Raw genomic sequence first — 12,394 nt, 5'->3', positions numbered from 1 at the left:
CCTAGGTCCAGGCAGGGGTATCAGGCAGGTGGAGGGTCCACGCTGGTGTCTGGGGGGCCCACGAGTGTGGGGCGCATGTGGGATGAGTGTGTGAGTGCTGCGTGTTTGCAGCGAGCATCGAGCTGGACCAGCTGGCAGGCTGGGGACCCGTGGGAGAGGGTCAGCGGGCCCGGGGTGCAGGCAGGGCTACCGGGTGGACAGAGGGGCCGTGCCGCTGCTTGAGGGATCTGCAAATGTGCCCGTGAACCCAGAGAGTGTCGCGTGTGTGCCCGCACTAGTGACCTCCTGCCTCTGCCAGCCCCACAGGAGGAGGGGACGTGGCTGCCTGTGCTGGTGGGTGATGGTCCTGCAGGTGGGTGCTGCTGAAGGCAGCCCTTGCCTGCGGCAGGCTGTGTGACCGGCCGTGTCAGAGGGAGGGAGGGAAGGAGAGGGAGAGGGAGAGAGGAGGGAGAGGGGAAGGGGTGGGGGGAGAGAGTGTCTGTCTGTCTGTCTGTCTCTGGGACACATGTTGACCCTGCAGACGGGACGTTCAGCAGCAGCTGCCTGCATACACTGGATGCGAGCAGCCCCCACCGTGCCATGCCCATGCCACCGTGCGACAGCGGTCCCTGACTGAACGGTCCCTGCTGAGCCAGGCTGTCCCCAGTCCTGCCTTCCCAGGCCCTGTCCCAGCGCCAGGCAGCAGAGCCATCTGGCAGCAGGTCCCCTTGCACTCCGCTTTATTTTTGTCAACCGGTGGCTTTCAGAGGGCTGTGACAAAGCCGAGTGGGTGCCACCTCCCAGGTTCCTTACGGGCAGCGGTGAGGCCATCACCCCTGGGCATATGAAAAGCTGCCTGGAGAACAGAGAGGTGGGATGCAAAGCCCAGTACCTGCTGTCCCCATTTACCAGTTGAGCAATCGAGGCAACACGTGCCCTGCAAACCCATTGGCAGCATGACAAATCCGGGCAAGCAGCGCCTGTAAGGAGCCAGACCTCTTCCCTCATCACAGTACGCAGCCTGGACACCCAGAGCTGGCCACTGGTCTGTGGCTGGTGTCCCCAAGTGGACATCCCACCAGGCTGGAGGTGCACGTGGTGCTGCTGACCCAGGAGGGCTCTGAGCATTCGATGGCGCAGGAAGATCACAGCCTCTTCCAGTGGTGCAGCAGGCTCTTATCACCCACCTGCAGCTGGCCGAAGGGAGGGGAGATGCAGCAGATCCTGTGATGCCAAACAGGACGGGGGCACTTCAGGAACATCAAGAGGGAACTCCCAAATTCCAGTGTTTAGATGAGGGTCACATGCCTGCCGGCAGCTTCAGGGCATGGGAGGTGGTTGCCAAGAGGAGAGGAGTGGAAGCTCCCATGGTGCGATCCCCCCCAGAAGAGGCGAAGGTGCCGAACTCCCAGCTGTGCTCTCCGGCCAGCCAGCCCCTCTGGACTTTGATCTGCTCGCTCGAACAAGCTGGAAATGCTGTGCAAGCCCAGGCCAGCCACGAGCTGATGAGATCAGGGGAGTGGAGAGCAGACTGAAGACCTTCAGACCCGTCCAAAACCTCCTTTCCTGGAGTCAGCCTGCAGGTGAGCGCTGGCTGTCTAAAAAAGTGCCTGAATGCTGTGACTTTCCCATCATTCCTTCTGCTGCTTTATCATCTTTGGCAGTCTCCGAGTCTTGCAATTTCCACTTTCAACAGGGAATCCTGCCTCCCCTCCCGCTGATTTTCTGCAGACACGCTGGTATCCAGGATGGAGAGAGACGAGAGTGAGACCCTGGCCAATGAGGTGGAGGAGATGAGTGGAAGAGGTGAGTTTTCAGAAGGGAAGGAGGAGGGGAACTGTCCTCTGTCGAGGAGAAAAATGCATCTTGCTTTCTGCTGTGGAAGAAGCTATTTAGGGTCAAAGCACCTGGGGCTTCTCCCAGCCTGGGCTTGTCATGGGGTTGAGACTTGGTGGCTGCAACACCCCCAGCTGAATTCCTCGTGCTTAGCTGTAGACCCACCACCACCACCAAAGACACCTGAGCTGCCATCCTTGGCTCTCTCCATTGCCCACAGAAAGAAACAGGAATTTGGGGCCACGGGTTATTGGACTTGGGGTAATGTCTATCACGGTCTGCACTGGTTTGTGCCCAGACATGCCTGTTTCGCTCTTGCAGCACTGGAGACACCCACGCTGAGGTGCAGGTGTCTGCACAGCCGATGTGCACCCATCCACTCAGGCGCATCCTCCTCCCGGAAACTGAGGTCTCCTCGGCCAGGGATGGCATGGAAGCTCCTGGATCAGGAGCAAGGGCAGGATCAGGGCAGCACTGAGGCTGGGGCCGTCCAGCACGAGGAGGTTTCCCACCCCATGCTGGACATCTCTGGGCAGGGGAAAGGAAATCGCCCCGTCCCTTCTTCTGCTGGGATGGATGCAGCCCCAACGCACCCCTGGGGCTGCCTGTCCCGAGCAGCTTCTCCTCCTCTGTCCCCAGCCGACGTGACCCTGGACCCAGACACCGCCAACCCCTTCCTCATCCTGGCTGGCGACCAGCGAGGCGTGGGACGGGGGGACGAGTGGACCTCGCTGCCCAACAACCCCGAGCGGGTTTGACACGGAGCCGTGCGTGCTGGGCAGCCAGGGCTTCGCCGCAGGGAGGCACTGCTGGGAGGTGGAGGTGGCCAAGGGGGGGACTGGTGGGCTGTGGGGGTGGCCCAGGAGTCTGTCAGGAGGAAGGGGGTCCTCAGTTTTACCCCCCGGGAGGGGATCTGGGCCGTGGGGCAGTGGTTTGGACAATACCATGCTTTCACTGACCCTGACTGGACCCCCCTGCACCTTGCCTGCCTCCCCAGGGCCATCCAGGTCTGCCTGGACTTTACAGCCAGGCAGGTGGCATTTGCTGATACCGAAAACAAAGCCCCAGTCTTTGCTTTCTGCCTGGCTTCACATCCCGGGGAGAGGCTACGCCCGTGGCTCTGGGTGGGGATGGACTCGTGGCTCAAGCTGTGCCCCTGACATGGAGGGAGCGCGGGTGACAGGGGGAGACTGGAAAGGTGAACACCATCATCTTGGGTCTTGGTGCTGGGAACTGGGAGGGTCCTGTGTCCTGCTGGCTTCTCCTCGCGTGGTTCCTCTGGCCACTAAGTGGGAGGACTGGCAGGTCTTGGAGACGGATGCACCAAAGAGCCTACTTCATCCCCTCCACCCCACAGCTGGGACTGCAGAGACAACGGGGAACACAGAGATTTGGTGCACAGAGGAGCTTGGTGCCAGGTGGCCCCAGGGCAGAGAGGTGGCATCAGTGCTGGGGTGCTGAAGAGCAGCTCTGTACAAGGCCATGAAAACTCCTTAAAAGGTGCTGGAGTAGTGTCTCTGGCTTTTTTCAATTAAGCTTAATGACCAAGTTAAAAAAACCCTCCAAACATAGCTGGATGCTGGAGCTCATGATAACGCTTATCTTCTCTATACATCCAAAGCCTCTCCTTGCCTTATTTCCAGTTCTCACTGACATGTGCATTAAACACATTTCTTGCAGCAGAGCACTAGTAAAAGCTACAGGGGCAGCCAAGGAAGGTAAGCAAGAAATTGAGAAGTGTCTGAAGTCCACAGGCGAGGCAATTCCCACAGATCTGCCATTCTCTGATCTCCCTCATCAAGGTCTCCTTCTCCTCACATAGACTAGACTAGACTCTTTCAGTTGGAAGGGACCTACAACGATCACCCAGTCCAACCGCCTGACCATTTCAGGGCTGACCAAAAGTTAAAGCATGTTATTAAGGGCATTGTCCAAATGCCTCTTAAACGCGGGAGGCTTGGGCATCGACCACCTCTCGAGGAAGCCTGTTCTAGTGTTTGACCATCCTCTCGGTAAAGAAATGCTTCCTCATGTTACGTCTGAGCCTCCCCTGGCGCAGCTTTGAACCATTCCCACGCATGACGCGTGGATCCCAGGGAGTAGAGAGCAGCACCTCCCTCTCCACGTCCCCTCCTCAGGAAGCTGCAGAGAGCAATGAGGTCGCCCCTCAGCCTCCTTTTCTCCAAACAAGACAAACCCAGAGTGCTCAGCCGCTCCTCAGAGGACATGCCTTCCAGCTGTAGATCTGCTCCGGAGAACTGGGATTTTGAGGAAATGACGTTCAAAGGACATGCTAGACCTGGAAAAGGTGGGGGGTCCCCACTCCCAGGGACCTTGCTTTGTCCTCTCCTGCTAACTCCTGCTCTTAGGAGAAGAAAAGGTGAATGTAGGTGAAGGGGAACATTGCCTGGGTCCAGCCTGGATTCCTTCTTCTCCAGCTACATTGCTGGTTGGACCCTCTTAGTGCCAACTCGTCACCTTTGTGGTGGCAGCTGGGCACAGGCAACAGCATTGGTGTCCCTGGTCTCCTCCAATGCCATGGGGTCTGGTCCTCGCATCTCTGGAGAATAGCCAAGGAGGCGGCCGAGTTGCGTGCCGACCAGCTGCCTGGTGCCCGGAGCCCCGGGTCCTGCGGAGAGATCCCAGCCACGAGCACACACATACCTGCAGAGTCCCAAAACCAATCCTGAAACGTGAGGGGTCTCTTTGAAGCACAGAGCACCCTCCTTGTCATGGGAAACACCCCAAAGGACTTGTCCCGTGTGGTGAGGAACACCTACCTCAACCAAGAAAAGGAAATTGCTTTCTGAAAGCCAGCTTAGCCACCCTGATGCAGGCAGGGTGAGACCGGAGGAAAGCTGGGTTTCTCAACAGATGGGTGCCCTGGATCCTCTTCACTGGAATTTTGTGTTTTGGAGGGTGAGAAAAGGTTTAATGGGTTCCTCTTTGCTGTGCCCCCCCCCAAAAATAATAATAAAAAAACCCCAACTCTTTGGCAGCTGAGTTGCATAATTGCAGCGTTTTGGTAGGAAATACAACAATTTCATGTAGGATCGCACCATGAAGACTCACAGGAGTTTACATTCAGCGCTCTTCTTGTGCAAGAGGTATCTCTGCGTTCTGGTGCCACTGCAGGTAGGAAGTCTTCAGGAACGCAGAGGTCCTTGAAAAGCAAGGCCAGACTAATATGGGCCCTCTAAGGGGCACGTCTCAGGAAGACAACCTCAGCCAGGAGTTTTTGTCCCATACCCAGAGCCTGCGTGGACGGCGCGTCACAGCTGCGACCAAGCAAAGGCATGGGGCCGGCAGTCGACCCGCTGCCGCATCGGTCGGTGGCCGGGCATGGAGGCCAGCGGGGAACTCACGAAGCCCACGGTCTCGTCAGCACCAAGGTGGGGCCTGTCCTGGCAGCAAAGGCAGAGCAGGGTGTTGATCAGACCTACGTGATCCTCCCTGTGCCCGGGGGAACAGGCTGCAGCGACGGGCAGTGGAGGCAACTCAATAAACAGTTTTTTCTCAACGCTAGTCTGCGTCAGAGATGCTTCAAACAAATCCTGCTCAGATTCGGTACGTTCTGAGCAGCTGCGAATGAAAGCCGTCCCTGTTAAAACAGGGTGAGCCCTCTTTCTCTGGGTTTTCTGTTTCTTTTACACTGTTCTGGCTGCCGCTGCTTTTTCTTCTCCTCGTCCTGGGCAGATTGCTGTGTTGCAGCACAGTTTTATTTTAAAGGACTGGGGTGAGTCTTCTCCCAGGAACACTGCGCTCTCTCTTTTAAAACGTTTTTTTCTTTTAACACAAACAGGCCCAGAGCCCTCTCGATGTGCCAGCTCATCCAGGAAACATGGGTCTCGTCCAAGGTCTTGCCCAAGGCTAAGGCATTGTCCAGGGCCTTGGAAACGTGTTCGAAACGTTGGTTTTGCAGTGTCTTGAGTGGCACTTGTAATATGCAGCTTACTGATTTCCACCCCCCCTCTTCAAAAGCGGCACAGCCTTTCTAACCAGGCTCCAATGCCCACCCCGTGGCCAGGGGCTAAGGGCAGGGCTGGGGCTCCTCATCACACCATGGAAAAGGGACCGATGGGTGCCTGGGTCTCTGCCCCAAGGTGCCAGATCCAGCCCTGGGCAGGCGTCCTGCCCCACACCAACCTGCAGCCCCTGCCATGCTGCTGGCCCCAGATGCTCTCGGAGCCGGCTGCGCAGCGTGCCCCAGGAGCGTGGATCGGCCTCTCCTGCCCTGCAGCTGCCGACGGCTCTCGCACGCTGCAGCCTCGGACACAGCACCCCGAGGCCTTGCCAGGGCTCGGACGAGAGCACGGCCTGGCAGACAGGTCCAGCGTCTCCCACCACCCTGGAGCAAAGGGCTGGGCCGGACCGGCCGGCAGCGGGGCAGACTCCGGTCAGGCAATTCACTGGGGCCGTGCCAGCGGGCAGCGGCAGGAGCCTCTGCGGGGCTGCGTCACAGGGAGCACTGGGATCGCTTCGTGCAGCCCCATGCCCACCCTCTGGAGAAGGCCAAAAGGACTCCCTTGGCCCAAACATCACCTCCTTGCTTGGCCCGCACCAGGGAGGTTTCTGTGCACAGACAAGAGAAACCTGCCCACAAATGACAAAAAGCCTTGGGTTTTGTCCAGCTTTGGCTCAAATGCAAAACCTTCTGCCAGCTCTCCTGGGGGCAGCTCAGGAAAGCTGCCCACAGCACCTCGGGAAGCCAGCACACGGGCTCGCTATCAGGGAGACAGCCTGGGCTCTTCAGGCTCTCCCATCTCCAGTAACAACGCAACAGCCCAAAGTTTCTCTCACTTTTATTTACATAATTGCACAGCCCGTTTCCCCATGACACCGGAACGTGGCGGGTCAGAATCACTGATTTCCCACATCCACGAGCTGAACGTCTCCTCTGGGAAGGAGGAGAAGACTCAAAGAGTCACTATTGAGTTTCGCAGGGGCACATGCAACAACTCCAATTATCGGCAACTACGATAAAAACAACGAAGCTGAGAGTGAAGCCATGGCTGCGCAGCAGCACCGGGCCGGGCCCCAACTGCCCCCAGCCAGGGACTTCTGGCTTTCACAGTTGCATATTTGGATCAACAGTGGGTTTCCTAACTGAAACACTGGCTCCAAAGTCCTTACTAGGGGAACGTGGTGTGGGAGTGCACATCCTTCGTTACCTGCCAGAACTAGATGAGTTGCAAGACCAAGCTCCTGGGAGGCAGCCAGGGCTGGAAAGGTTAAACTAAACCCACAAATTTTTCTTCACTGGGAATGTCCTGGTGACACAGGGTTTGTCGGGGAGGGGCTGAAGGAAGGGGTACCCAGGACAAGGCACAGAGCAGTGCTGCCACACTCACCGCCAAGGGAAGGGGTGTGCGGAGGGAGGCAGCGCCTGCGTGGGAGCTCCACTGCACAAGCTGATTTGAAGCAGGGTGCTACTGCTGTGCAGGGACCGTAACTGCAGCTGGGCTGAAGAGGCCTCTCTGCACTGCAAGCCCCAGGAGCACCGGGGACCGAGTCATCCCTGCACGACAGGGAAAAGGGAAGGTGCCCATGGGTACATGGCAGAAGGGAAGAGACAGGCAGGGAGGCTGGCAGAGAGAGGGAAGCAGAGATGCACAGCCTGGCTGTGGCAGAAGACATTCACCCCGTGATCAAATGAGACCCTCACGCTCAGAACAGAGCCTGGACCAGCCCACAGGGGCCCACAGCTGGGCAGACAGAAGCTGCTGCGAGAGATGCTGGGATATCACCGAGTTGCATGAGAACCCTGGGACAGGAGATGGAGAAGAAGAGCAGACACGGACCAGGCCCCAGGGCTGGAGCAATCCTGTTGGGAGAGACAGGACACTGGCCCCTGCTGCTCATACCACCAGCGACTTCCAGCCTAAGGTCAGGGAACACGTAAGGAAAAGCGTCCTGCTCTGCAGCTAGAGAGAAGGAGGAATGGCACACGGTGCTTTGAATTCAAGAAATTACAGGTCTCGATCTAGCAGGGCGTTGGACTGATCCACTCGGGTTCAGCAAAGGAGCAGAGGGACATAGTGTGTGACCACCCCCCCCCACTTTGTCCTAGTGTGATCCCTTACAAGTCACATCCATTGCCCTCTGAAGCCTCCCGCCCTCCTCCCCCATTTCCAGCCATCCCATGATGGGTCATGCAGAGGCATCGTCACCTACCATTTCCTGAACTTATTACGTGACAGTGGGACATGCAGTGGGATGCTTTTCCCACGTGATTCAACCCCCCAGGGAAGGATCACACATTTGGGGCAAAAGTCAGGAAGCTGGCTATAAGCGGACTTTTCCTCTCTATCATCTTCACTGTTCCAAGTACTGAAGACAATTTTGTCATTCACTGTACCCTGCCAGGACTATGGGATGTCCAATGAAATGGAACTAGCACCCATTTGAAATTCAGGCAAAGAGAATATTTATTCTGTGATTAAAACAACCTGGCACTGAGTTGAAAGCATAGCGCATCTTTATGTGCAGCATTCGAACAGAAGCAGTTGGGACATAGAGCACAAAGGAAGCTCTGCTTTCCCACACTCACCCCAAAACCAGGCAGTGGCAGCCCCAAACTATCACTGACCAGTTTAGGACATCTTCTCCCCCTGCCAAGTACCCAAGTAATTATTTCAGATCTAGAAACCTCAGGGTGTGTGAGAGTAATACTAGAGGAAGGAGCTGGATGGCTTCCCCCTGGGCAAGCAGATCTTTCCCTTGTAAAAGAAGGGTATGTGAAGCAGAGCCACAACCCTCCGCCTCTTTCTCTGAACGTACAGAAGCATTTACAAGGTGTTGCCAGCATATTTCACCCTGACGTCACCGATGGCCTTGACACCCCTGTCCAGGCTGTAAGCAGAAGGGGTCCTCAGGGACCCGAGGTTTGTGACCATCAGCTTCCTGGAGAAAGACTTGAATGAAGCATTCAGGGGACGATGGTGGACCCACAGCTCCTTTGTGGTGCAGAAGGAGGAACTTGCAGGAGGACTGCGCTGTATCCCCACATCTTTAATCGTGCAGTAAGTGACCTCAGGGCACAACTCTACTTCCTTGATGGTACAGAACGTGGGGCGCTGGCGGGGGCTTTTGAAGCTGCTGAGATGCATCGCAGGGCTTCCTGTCGACTCCCTCCACCTCAGCAGCGGATACTGCACCTCTTGGGTCTGCAGGGACTCGTGCCAGGAGGGCCGTCCCACCAGACACATCCACACCAGCCAGCCTGCTAGAGCCAGCACGGTCAGGACCAGCAGAGCCAAGGAGGCCAGGTAGAGCACCCAGTGCAACAGGCAGCAGTGCCTCAGCACCCACTGCCCCCGCTGCGGACCCTCCCCACCTGCCCGTGAGTGCAGCACAGGTACGACCAGTCCTGAGGTGGAGCATGGGCAGAGGGGAGAGGTGCAGGTGGAAGGGAAGGTGCAGGCTGGGTGAAGCGTGTGGTGTTCAGGGAAGCTGGCTGTGTTAGGGCATGAGTGGAAAGCATGGTGGTGGAGACCGCCGGCGTGGTCGACGTCAGAGGAGGAGGTGAAGATCTGACAATGGAAGAGGCCTCTAGCGTGGCAGTAGAAGTCACTGCTGCGGAGGTGGTGTAAAACGTGCCAGTGGACACCATGAGAGCGGCATAGGTGTTGGTAGTGCCGGCGGCAAGGGTGGTTTGAGGACGGCTGCTGGTGCTGGGAGGTCTGGTGCTCATATTGGTTGGCAGTGAGGTGGTAGAGACAAGGGTGGTGGGTCTCTGCGGGGTGCTGGCGGGAGCAGCAATGAGAATGGCGGCAGTGCTGGGGGTCTGTGTGGGTGTGATGGTGGGACTGGCTGGCGCAGGAGTGGTGGTGCTGGGACCTGTGGTGCTTGCAGGCATCGCAAGCGAAGTGCTTGGGGCAAGGGTGGAGCTACAGGGGGTGCTGAGGGGAGGTCTTGTGGTAGTGAGGGGAGGCCAGGTAACAGCAAGGGGCATGGTGGTGTGCTCTTCCGGGAGGGATGGATGTGGGGGGAAGAAGGTGATCATGGTAGCTTTCTCCATCGTTTCTTCCCCATCGTTGTATTCGTACTCTTCCTCCTCATCCGCATCCCCCATGTTGCCGCAGTTGGGCTTGAAGTGGATGATGGGCTTCTGCCGATGCTCAGCGGGGCTGTGGCACACCACCTTCTCAGGGGCGACCTCCACCTTTGTCTTCTCCAGGCCCCGCTCGGGCTGATAGACACTGTCATCGTTCTGCCGGATCCAGGCCCGCAGGTAGCGCAGGTCGCAGTCGCAGTGCCAGGGGTTCTCAGTGAGGAAGACATACATGAAGAGGTGCCCCTCGGGGAAGAAGTCAGTGGGCAGGGTCCGCAGGCGGTTCCCTGAGAGCCAGAGGGTCTCCAGCTTTTGCAGATCCTGCAGCAGCTCCTTGGGGAGCTCCTCCAGGAGGTTGTCTGAGAGGTCCAAGTCCTTGAGTGCCGTCAGCCCCGCAAAGGCCTCCTGGGGCAGTGTCCGCAGCCGGTTCCCTCGCAGGTCCAGGTCCTGCAGCCGTGGCACGGTGCGGAAAGCCCCCGGGGCCAGTGTCGCCAGGCTGTTGTTGGCCACGGCCAGGCGGGTGAGCTCGGGCAGGCCCTGCAGGGCGGGCAGGGCCCCCAGCGCGTTGTGGGAGAGGATCAGCTCCTTCAGGGACAGCAGCAGGGGCCCAGTGTGCAGAGCCGCCAGCCCGTTGTTGGACAGGTCGAGGTCCTGCAGCTGGGGGAGGGGCAGGAAGGTGGCGGTGGAGAGGGATGCCAGGCGGTTGGCGTTGAGCAGCAGGATGCCTGTGTCCACAGGCAGGTCTGGGGGCACCGCGCTGAGAGCCTGCCCCGTGCAGTTCACCTCCAGGAGGTCCTTGACCTTGTTCATCTCCGACGGGCAGGGCTGGCCTGGGTCGGTAGTGCCGGCTGGGGGCAGCGGGGCCGGGAGGATGAGCAGGAGCAGGGCAGGGACCCGCATGGCCTGGAGGGGAGAGCTGAGAGGCATGGGCACAGGCAGGCACACACCTACACATCGCCTTTCTTCCCGCGCAAGCACTCTTCACAACAGAGCTGGCATCCCCCACCAGACCCTCTGGGAGCCCTCTGAGCCCCACAGCTCCTCCCTGGGAGGATGGAAGGGAGACATGAGTCCCACACCCATTGCCAGCACCCACCCCATCATCTCGTCCGTGGAGGGCAGCAGGCTCAGCAAGGAGACACCATCTCTGCCCTTTTGCTCACCTCATCCTCCTCCATGGGAGGGAGAACCTGATTCACACGCCTCCTCATGGCGGTGCCTCCTCTGCTGGGGTGGCATTGCTGCCCTCACCACTGCAAAGGCAGTGGCTCCGCGGTGTTCACGTCCCTGCACACCCACACCCATACCAGCCCAGACAAGCTGTGTGCTGGAAGAGGCTCCCTGACTATGCTCTTACCAGCTGAGCCCTCTGCTAGATTTGGGTTCACAAGGTAGGAGCATGAATCATGTAAAAAGAGCTTCCCATGCACAGACATGGCTACCTCGAGTGCCCGGCCCCTGATGGACACTGCTTCCCTGGGACTCACCCGTGGAGCCTCCAGCATTTGCTCTCCTGCTGCTTTGCCTCCCTCCTGCCCGAGGACCGGGTGCTGCTCTGGTGGCAGCGCCAGCGGCGGGGCTGCCCAGGCCCTCTATCAGCACACACAGCTGTGGGAGGGGAGCTGCGGCTTCCTGAGCACCCAAACCCATCTCCTGTCCTTCAGCACAGCCCTCGCTTTAACTGCGCTGCCACACCACCGTCTCCTTGGAGAAGTCTCAGCCAGAGACCAGCTCCATAATTTCTTGCTTCTACGCAGTAAAGGAGGGAGGGTTGCTCCAAGGAGGAGCCCTTGCATGCCTCCTGCCCCCTAAGCCGCACCCTTTTACATCCCGGGGAAAACGGTCCCTTGCACAAACGTCTGCCCCTTCCTCTGCTTCAAGGCAGCTTCTCAGCACGCTCTAGGCTTCAGTCCTTGAGGCACCTCACCCTGGGGACCGCAGCCTAGTTGGCATACCGGCGAGAAACAGTTTCTGCACATAACCTCAGCTAGTTGTTTGTGGTGTAGATGAGGGATCCTTTCTTTCTGGCTTGCCAGGAAAAATGGGGATGGCTCTTCTGGAGAGCTGAGGCAGCTTTAACATTTGTGGGAGAAGCCGCAGCACAGACCAGGCAAGGAGATTAGAGGCAGAGGAAGGAGCTCGGTTTTACAATTCCTCCTGCTGTCTGTTCCTGCAGCCGAGCTGTCTCCACTTCCTTGGCCCATAGGTCGCTGCAGAGCATCTTGGACTGCAGGGCTGGAGGTTCACCCAAAAGCTGCAAGGGGAGATGCTACAGAGGAGGGGAGATACTGATTGGTTTTCTACTGGTCTTCCGTTCTGTGGATTGTGGTGGGTCAACCCCAGCCAGCAGCTAAGCACCCACCAGCCGCTCGCCCACTGCCTCTATAGCAGGATGGCGGAGAGAACTGGAAAAGCAACAGCGAGAAAAAAACCTTTGTGGGTCAAGATAAAGACAGTTTAATGAGTGAAGGAAAGAGAGAGAGGAAAAAAAGTGATGCAAAAGCGTTCACTCACCACCTCCCACCA

The 12,394-nt window shown here is 58.1% G+C and overlaps 1 long non-coding RNA gene and 2 pseudogenes across 1 annotated transcript; 2 read left to right on the top strand and 1 right to left on the bottom strand.

Moving 5' to 3' along the window:
• Positions 1 to 1,408: 1,408 nt before the first annotated feature.
• On the top strand, positions 1,409 to 2,975 carry LOC127028163 (butyrophilin subfamily 1 member A1-like; annotated as a pseudogene).
• An 805-nt stretch (positions 2,976 to 3,780) lies between these two features.
• Positions 3,781 to 5,340, top strand: LOC127028170 (uncharacterized). The gene is made up of 2 exons (XR_007767961.1): positions 3,781 to 4,950; positions 5,069 to 5,340. It is a non-coding gene; the product is annotated as an uncharacterized LOC127028170 (long non-coding RNA).
• Positions 5,341 to 7,936: 2,596 nt separating this feature from the next.
• On the bottom strand, positions 7,937 to 11,509 carry LOC127028165 (platelet glycoprotein Ib alpha chain-like; annotated as a pseudogene).
• Positions 11,510 to 12,394: the final 885 nt, after the last annotated feature.

Source organism: Gymnogyps californianus, unplaced genomic scaffold, assembly GCF_018139145.2.
Source record: "Gymnogyps californianus isolate 813 unplaced genomic scaffold, ASM1813914v2 HiC_scaffold_231, whole genome shotgun sequence".
In the NCBI taxonomy this organism is placed as follows: domain Eukaryota; kingdom Metazoa; phylum Chordata; class Aves; order Accipitriformes; family Cathartidae; genus Gymnogyps; species Gymnogyps californianus.
This window is presented reverse-complemented; position numbering and strand designations above follow the sequence as displayed.